This window comes from Notamacropus eugenii, chromosome 3, assembly GCF_028372415.1.
Source record: "Notamacropus eugenii isolate mMacEug1 chromosome 3, mMacEug1.pri_v2, whole genome shotgun sequence".
Taxonomy (NCBI): domain Eukaryota; kingdom Metazoa; phylum Chordata; class Mammalia; order Diprotodontia; family Macropodidae; genus Notamacropus; species Notamacropus eugenii.
The window spans coordinates 208,133,050-208,142,029 of NC_092874.1; the positions used below are offsets into that span (position 1 = coordinate 208,133,050).

The following is an 8,980-nucleotide window of genomic DNA, read 5'->3' on the forward strand; positions in this document are numbered from 1 at the left end:
ATCTTGAATCACGAAATTACATGTGTTCGTTCATTATGTAATCTCTTTTCCAGAAGTTTTTAACATGTTATTTTCTTTTTCTTCTGTCACTGATGATTTTTGTCATCCTTATTCCTTCTCTCCTCCCCTAGGCACAATGATTAATTAACCCAAACCTTCCACACTGTAGAGGTACAGCAGAAAGAGGAAAAGCCTGTGAGGCTTAAGGAAACAGGAGGTTGAAAATAGGCTTCTCAAATTTCACTACAAGAAATCTTAGACATCATGTAGTTTCATCTCTTGTAAGGACAGCATGTTGTCATTGGGAATTTTATCCCTGACAAGTCTGTTTAGGCTACAGAGGGTGATGGAAGATACTACCAAAGTCTGGTTGGAAGAGGGACATTTTCAGTATATCTGCTGAAAGGCCACCCATTAACCCCTGTGGGAGAAAAGAATTTCGGAGGAATCAAATGGGAGAGGTAAGAGAAAGCCAGAGAAGAAACAAAAGAGGAGGAGGGGGAGAGAGAAAAATTGATGTAGCGCCAGCAGACTTTCAACAAATTCCCTTAATTCTTGCTGCTAATGAGAGAAAATCCCCCACTTTGCAAGTATGGAAACGTTAGCATTGTAATACCAGAAAAACAACATTTTTCTGACTGAGATTTCACTAGAACAAGTTGAGAAACAAGGTCATCTTTAAGGCATCAAGACTTCAGCATTCACCCTGCTGACAACCCAGCACGGGAACTGCAAAATTTAGACTTGTGCCCTTGAGAACTGTAGATGGGGATAAAGTTCTTAGATTAATAGTTGCTCAAAATATTCTTTTCTTGATTTAGCCCTGTTTTATAGATAATTTTATTAAGTAAATATTATCTCATTCTTAAGTAAATATTATTTCACCTTACTATTTCATGCTATAAATTTTCATTGGCTTTTGAGAGATTTATAGATCACAAAACATAGACCTAGAATGTGATGGGCCGTTAGAGGTCTAGTCCAATGACTTCCTTTTATAGATGAGCAGTTTCAGAGAGGTTCCAGTGGCAGTTCGAATTTGAACTCTAGATCCAGGGCTCTAGATAATAAATTGAAACAAAACTGAAGAAAATATATACAAGTACAGGACATCATACCTCATTTTAGAGATGTAAGTCCTAAGAGTAAGAACTGACATTGCTAAGTTTACACAAGTAGCAACTAGTGGCCAGGGATGTTCACATTATAAAGAGAGAATGTTTTGTCCCAGAAAGCTGTGACAGTACATAGTTGTTTATGATTTTACTATGAACACAATTAAAAAATATTTATCTTAACGCAAATAACAAAATTAGAGAAAATTATATAATTTGGTGAGAAAACCCAAAGCACTTCTGCATTTGATAAGGTTCCCCAAACTGTGTTTGTGAACCTAGAGATGGTGGATGTAACCCTGTTTGCAAACTCACTCACTGAGTAGGAAGTGACGTGATCAAATCTACTATTTAGAAAAATCATCTTCTTAGCAAGTAGAACATGGATTGGAGTGGCAAGAGAATTGAAGCAGGGGGACTCATTGAAAAGTAATTGCAAAAGTTCAGGAGGGAGGTGGTGAGAGCTTGACCTAAGGTTGTAAGGGGACATAGATTTTGTTGTTGACTGATGTCCTTTTAGTCATGTCCAACTCCTCATGATCCCACTTTGGGAGTTTTTTGGTAGAGACACTGGAATGGCTTGCATTTCTTTCTCTAGCTCATTTTATGAATGAGGAATTGAGGCAAAGAGGGTTAAGTGTCTTGACCAGGGTCACACAGCTAGTAAGTATCTAACAATGGATTTGAACTTAGGAAGGTTGAGTCTTCCTAATTTCAACCCCAGGGCTTTATCCATTTAGCCACTTAGCTGCCATGGCAGACAGATATAAAAAATATTTTGAATATAGAACTAATAAGATTTGGCAATGGAATGAAAATGTGGAGAGAATGATAAGCCAAGTGAACATGGAGTTAAGGATGGCAGTGAAGGTGAGAGCTAGAGGAAATGAGAAGATGGTGGTATCCTTGACAGTAATGAGAAAGTCTGGTAGGAAAGAGGACTTGGAAGAAATGATAATAAGATATTAATTATAGGGTAAATATATAATAATATGTTTCTCTGTGGCCTCCTAGTGACTATTTTCACCATGTGTCATTTCCATGTAGTCACTTTTTCCTGTCCTGAGTCCAGCACCACTGGTAAGGTTTCAGATTAAAAGTAAGATTGTGACTTGCTCTGTACTCCCAGCACTATCACACAGCCCGTGTTAAGCTCCAAACTTTGCTGCCTGTTCCTTCCCTTCTCTCACACAGAGCCCTACCTTAGATCAGGTGCTCCATCTCTCCTCAATGCTGCTCTTCATTTCCAACTGGAGAATTCTGTCCAATAGACTCATCAGGTTATGTGGGTCAGCATGACCCTTGTGGTCAGTTACCTGGGATTTCATCATTCATTCCCTCCCATTTTCAAAATATGTACTAAGATTGATTTTTTTTCTAGCCTAAAATGTACCGCATATGTCTCCATCAGGGATCTCCTACCTAAGCATCTTATATCCTGTGACAACATCCAAATACCTCTCAGAAATGTACTTCCAAACTTTGGCAGTTCTCTAGTAATGGAGTCTCCCCCTCTCTGGGTCATCTCCAGTCATTCTGATGAATATCTGGTCACTGAATCATGATGGTTCAGGAGGAGAAAGTGAGGCTGGTGACATTGCACAGCCATCCTTCACTCAAAACGAAGTCAAGGGCAAGTCATGTCATCTTTTCTCTGATGTTGTGGTCTTCTAAAATGAAGGATCAACACAATCTCCCTCTTCCATAAAGATGCTGTACAATCCAACGCAACAACCTTGAGTTTGCCTATGACTTTGGCTACTCTGGCACCTTCAGTACTCTACAGAGTCTCCTCTTTATCATTAAGGAATTTGCATTTATCACAGGTCTTAAAGTCTTTGCACAACCTGCATGGGAACCAGATATGCAATGTGCTACATTGAGGTGATCAACAACTACACCAAATCTCTTTGCTCTGTCAGTGAACCAGCATTTATTAAAACCTTACAATTTGCCAGATACTGTACTCAGTGCCAGGCATACAAACACAGGCAAAAAGAATGTAAGCTCCTTCCTCAAGGAGTTAACACTGTCATGGAGGAAGACAACACATGAAAGAGGAGTGGAAAAGGGAGGAGAAAGGAGGTACCTGAATATGGGCAAGGTGGATAAGTCTAGAGAATGAATCTGGTCTTTCTTCAAAATGGACATTTTGGGAAGAACTCACCAGTGGGAGAAGGGGCCCATTTTACCTTTCTACCTCATTCCAAGTTTCAAGGTAATCAAGAGGTACATGCTGACATTTCCTCATCAATTACAACATAACACCTTTTTCATTACTTAATTAAAAATCTCTGTGTCCCCATCTATTTTATTGAATATTATTTATTTAATATATGGGAGAAACTTTTTAACCATAAGTTTTTGTTTATCTCTACATTTATATTAAACTCCCTAATCTCCTGTGCTCAAGGAACCATAGCGGTTACTGACTTAACAACTAATAAAAAGAGTAATAAACAAATAAACAAAACTGATGTATTTATAATGCATCAGTTATGAGTAGAGAATCACTTCTAACCAATGCGGCTCAGTTTTGGAAATGCGGTTTCATTATTTAAATCTCTTAGAATGGCAGCCAAAGACTCTTGAGAATTCTCTTTATGTTTCTTTGAAGGATGAAAGTTAAATTCTTTTCTGTAAGGATCTGATTCCTATTTTTTTCTCCTTAACATTTAACTCATTCAGTTCTCTGGGCCCACAATCTCTGTACTTCATCCAGTCTCTCTCTAGCCATTAAAGTTAGCAGATGGGCAGTTAAATTTTCAGTTTCCTCTTTATTTCCTCACATGACAATTAAGCTGTATTTCCCAATATTTCATTTCATCATTCCAGGCAGGAAAAAGAATACCTACAGGGAACAGTAGAAAATAGTATAATGCAAGAAGGGGGAGTATGTAATGTCTGTGAAATTGGTTTGGAACCAGATTGGGGAGGGCCTTAAATACCACTGAGCACTTTGTATTTTATCATAAAGACAATAGAAAGCTTCGTTTTGACAACTCTGTGGAAGAGAGATTGGAAAGAGAATAGATGTATTACAAAGAAATCCATATAGTCCAGAAAAGAGATGTTAAGGATACAAGCAAAGGAGGCATTTATGTGAGTGAAGAAAAGAAAGCAGATGGTGAAGACAGAGTGGAAGTCAAATTGAAAAGATTGACAACTGATTGGATATGAGATGAGAGTGAGAGTGAAGGCTCAGATGATTCTGTGATAGTTATGTGGACTGTGTGTGGTACTTGGAATACATGGACTCTGCAAAAGCAACAGTCAAGAACAGATTATTGGTTGCTTTTCTTAAGTTTTAGTAAATTAAAGTTATTTAGCAATTTAAAGTAAGTTAAAGTACTATGACACTGTGATAATTATTCTACTTCAAGGGATTGTGATATTGAATATGTCCACCAGGTAGCAGCTCATTCAAATCACAGATGCAGGTGGTTGAGTAGTTTAAAATCCCTGCTGACCAGGTTCTGAAATTCAAGTGGATTATGGCATTATGTATTGCCTCTCTGCTCCTTGTCAAAACATTCCTCTACATTCACAGGACTCAGGTCATCAACATAATCTAGTCATATAAAAAAAAAAAAACCCACAACTGTTGCGCCCTTGTCTGTTTTTCCTGCAGTTTATTTTAAGGAAAATCAATTTGAAAAGAAAAAAAGTCCTGAAAGACATTTCCACAACTTCACAACGCATTATCACTACTCTTTGAGAGTCCGTTAACAAGTAGTTGCTGGCTCATTACCTAACAAGCCATGAGAGCCCTTCAAAAGCATTTTTGGGAAACAACTGCCATTAAAAGAGATGCTTCTGTATCTGTGGGGCAGAGAAGGGAGTTTGGTGACAAAGTAGAGAACCAGAAAGCTGCTCTGAGTTATAGTTTCTGCTCCTGGGACTTGATAGATCTTTTCATATTCATTTCTACTCAAATTGGACTTCAAAGTAGATGATTTAGCAGACGGAGTTCAGCAAGATTCCTTTCCAGGTGGCATGATCAATGAAGCAATGGGGGTCACTAGAGAAGAGAAAGATTTTGTTTCCATTGCAGTGATGCATGCAAGAGTCATTTGAGCAAGGCCACCATGAATATAACTCAAGTATAAAAACTGCACAGTAGTGATAAAGGTACTTATGTTTTCTGAGGTCTTTTTTTTTAAAATTGGAGTAACCTGGATTTTAAAGCATGCTCAGTTTATCTAACAGATGAGATAGTCCTCTTTGATTGGTCACCTGCATCTTTAAACCTGTAGGTCCAAATTGACTTTTGGCCTCCATTCTGTTACCACATGGGGAGGTCAGCAGAGAGTATATGGTATATAATGAATATGTATAGTTCACATTTCTATACTGATAAAGCACTTTCCTCACAACAGCACTACGAGGTAGGAAGTGCAAATCTTGTTATTCTCATTTTATAGACGAGGAAGCTGAGGTTCAGAGAGGTGACTGCTTTTCCACAATTTCAAAAATAGCAAATGTTAGAGCCCAGCTTTTCATATTTTACATTTGGATATTTTTCATTACACAATATAGTACCATATATATGAACAATTTCACAGGATAGTCTGGCTGTGCTCATTTTGTTGTACGTTTACTTATCTACATCTTTTCATGCTTCCTGGCATTTATTGTGTTTGTTGTTGCTTATATCATAGCGACATTTTATTACATCCATGTCCCACCGTTTGTCCAGCCATTCCCCAGTCAATAGGCATTGATCTTGTTTCCAGTTCTTTGCTACCACAAAATATTTTAGTGTGTCAGGATCCCCATGCCAAGGCCACTCGTGCTCTGTTTACTATTAGGACACATCCTGCTTTCCAGAGCTAAGGGCCAGCAAGTAAGCTGTGCCCCGAGCTTGGCAAATCACTCAGGTATCTTTGTGAAGAAAACCCCAAATAAGGTCACAAACAGTTGGATGTGATTGAAACAGCTCAAGAACAACAACCACAGTTCAGAAGAGAGAGAGCTCACTGTTGGCCATTGGTAAAGGAAAGCTGTGAGGAAGAGGTGAGCCATAAATGGGGCTTAGAAGGAAGGTCAGAACTCACAAAGGCAGAGAGGAGAGAGAGAGGCTATTCTAGGCAGTGGGAAAACCATGAGCAAAGGAGTGCGGGTAGAAATAAACCATATGTTTCTCAGGGACAGTGGTAAGAGGATGACTTTTCCTGACTCCTGGTCTGGTTCTCCATCCAGTGTACCACCTCACTGCTCCACTCTTCTGAACATCAGATTCAGTGTGATTCCCTTCAGCAATCTACACTGCTTTTCATTGTTTGTAATCATGTTTCTGTAACTGGATTGTAAACTCCTTGAGGTATGGGATCCTGACTTTTATCTCTGCCTCAGAGGGTCTCCCTCTTCCTTGAAGATGCAGCTCAAGTACCATCTTCTACATGAAGCCTTTCCTGATTCCCCTCAACTGCTACTGCTTTTCCTCCCAAACTACCCTGTTTTGTGTGAGCATGTATGTATAACTTTGTATTTGTGCTGTAAGTATTTTTATGTGTATTTGTAAACTCTTTGGGAGGAGGGATTGTTTTGCACTTTATGCTTGGATCCCTAGTGCTATCACAGGACATAGCAACTTTAGTAAATAATTTGTTAATTTTAATTCTTTAAATTTTCCTTAATTAAGTCTTACTGATATACCTATAGTTTTAATTTTTCACCTTTTCACTGATCTCTAGAACTAAAGCTAAAATAACATAACGAGGGTAGGGAATCTCATGAATACAGTGGAATTTTTTTTTTTTCTCTTGCTGCAGTCTTCTCCAATCAAGTGACTGAAGCAGCAAAGGCTGCCATAGACCTGGGTTACTGCCACTTAGAGTGCCATTTTGTATCACAATGAAAAGGAGGTGGGAGAAGTGATCCAGCAAAAGATCAAGGAAGGCATTGTGAAGCGGGAAGACCTTTTCATTGTCTCCAAGGTATGTCTTCTCTGCTGGGGAAATAACCCCTGGACTCACAGCTGATAGAACTCGCAGAAGAATGTTTTAGAGTTCAGAAGGATATGTTGATTGATTGATCATGCTTGTTGCTCAGTGACTTCTTTTCAATGTGTTTCACTGGCCTAATACCAGGCAAAGTAACATAACCAAAGACTTAAGCACTAAAAGAAATTACGGCAAGACTAATGTAAATTGAGAAAAACTGTCTAGAAATATTCATGAAAATTGGAAATATGACTTATCAGTGACAGTTATCAGACATTTTACTTATCTAATGTCCTAAGAGTGAAATATCATGGGGAAAATTCCTGTGTGCTATTTATCTTATAGGTTCTTCATTGAAAGCCACGCTCCCCAAACTATAGCTCATAAGCTCTCACTGACCTTTCAGAAGTCAATCAGATGAGAATTAACTCAAGAAAAAGGCATATTAACAGCATGTTAAGAAGACTTGTAATAGAATCAAGGGTTAGGGAACCCTAACCCTAACCCTAAATGTACTCTGATTCTAACCCTAAATAATACATTCCTCTTCCCTTCCCTTTGTCCCTTCCTAATCAGCTCTCAGTTTCTCCACACCCACTGGGGCAAATGGGTGAGAAGAAGGCATCATTGTACACAGCACTTGGATGAACAAGGAGTCACAAACTATGGACAATAAACTTTCCAACCATTGCCATCTGCCCTACCACTGCATTCTGGAGTCATCTGGGCCTTACTACTTGCCTGTAAATACACCATCCCCCTGATTACATGTGTTGTCTCCACAATTAGAGTTGAGCCCCTTGAGAACAGGGATTGTCTTATTTTTTACACTTATATTTCCAGCATTTAGCCCAATGTTTGATGTATGATAAATGCTTTTTCATTCATTCCTCCCCCTAAACAAACTGAGGTTCACTTCCCATCAACAGATCAGCACGAGGGGAATCACGCTTGATGGGTAACTTACATGTCTAATGCTGAAAGACCCCGGAAGTCTTTTTATGATACCCCCACAGTAGTCTTCACTGGGTGAGATGAATAGTCTGGGCTTGTTGCTCAGCTGGACTCATTAAGCCTGATTTCTGTAGAGCTTATTCCTTCACTAGTTAGTCTATACTCTCTACAGCCTCCAGCTTCTGGCTCAGCTGACATCCTTGGCTAAGGCATTACCAGGTGCTTTCCTACCAGCACCTTTACCAGAGCAGCAGTAGGAAGCTCCCTCAGCATCTTGTCTGTGTGACTTGCCATCTCTTGAACAGCATGACTTTTGCTGTACAGGTCAAGCTGTCTCCTTGAACTTCTCTCTGCAGAAGACTGGGATTCAGGAAACAATGTTCTTGAATCCTCCTGTCAAGTAAGTATCTCCTACAGTCATATGTATATTCCTGTTGCAAGATAGAGGTAGGGAAGAGAATCTGAGGTGAGGAAGAAAAATTACCTTCTCCCCCCACAACCCTGCAGCAAGGGCAGAACTAACCTCAAGTTCATTGTCTTTTTAAGTCTTTTAGAATGGGACTCAATGGTTTATTTGATTTTAATTTAAGTTTCAAGGAGAGGACAGGGAACAGGACAGGGGAAACTTGGACTCCAAGGGGCCCCTGCCAAGGGCTCCTGTACCCCACTAGCTTTAGAGTGATTATCAATGGTAACTGTTGCTGTTTCCCACCCAGCCTAATGTTTTTGTTTTCCTTGACCTCTTTAAAGGGGTCATGCCCTGCCTACTTCTTAAACAGGCCTATTCAATAAATGGGCGTTGCCTCACCCTAAGTAAGTAGTACCTGCAGAGACCTTGGCCTAAAGGGCCCAAGGTCTGCCAGTGCATCCTGGGTCATTTCCAGTCATCCTGAGGAATATCTGGTCACTGGATTCAGATGGATCTGGGGGAGAAAGGAGGCTGGTGACCTGCACAGCCCTCCTTCA

The 8,980-nt window shown here is 39.6% G+C and overlaps 1 long non-coding RNA gene across 1 annotated transcript; it reads left to right on the forward strand.

Annotated features, from left to right (window-relative positions):
- The first annotated feature begins 212 nt into the window (after window positions 1-212).
- On the forward strand, window positions 213-7,851 carry LOC140533868 (uncharacterized). Its single transcript, XR_011977086.1, has 3 exons — window positions 213-461; window positions 6,890-7,054; window positions 7,637-7,851. It is a non-coding gene; the product is annotated as an uncharacterized lncRNA (long non-coding RNA).
- Window positions 7,852-8,980: the final 1,129 nt, after the last annotated feature.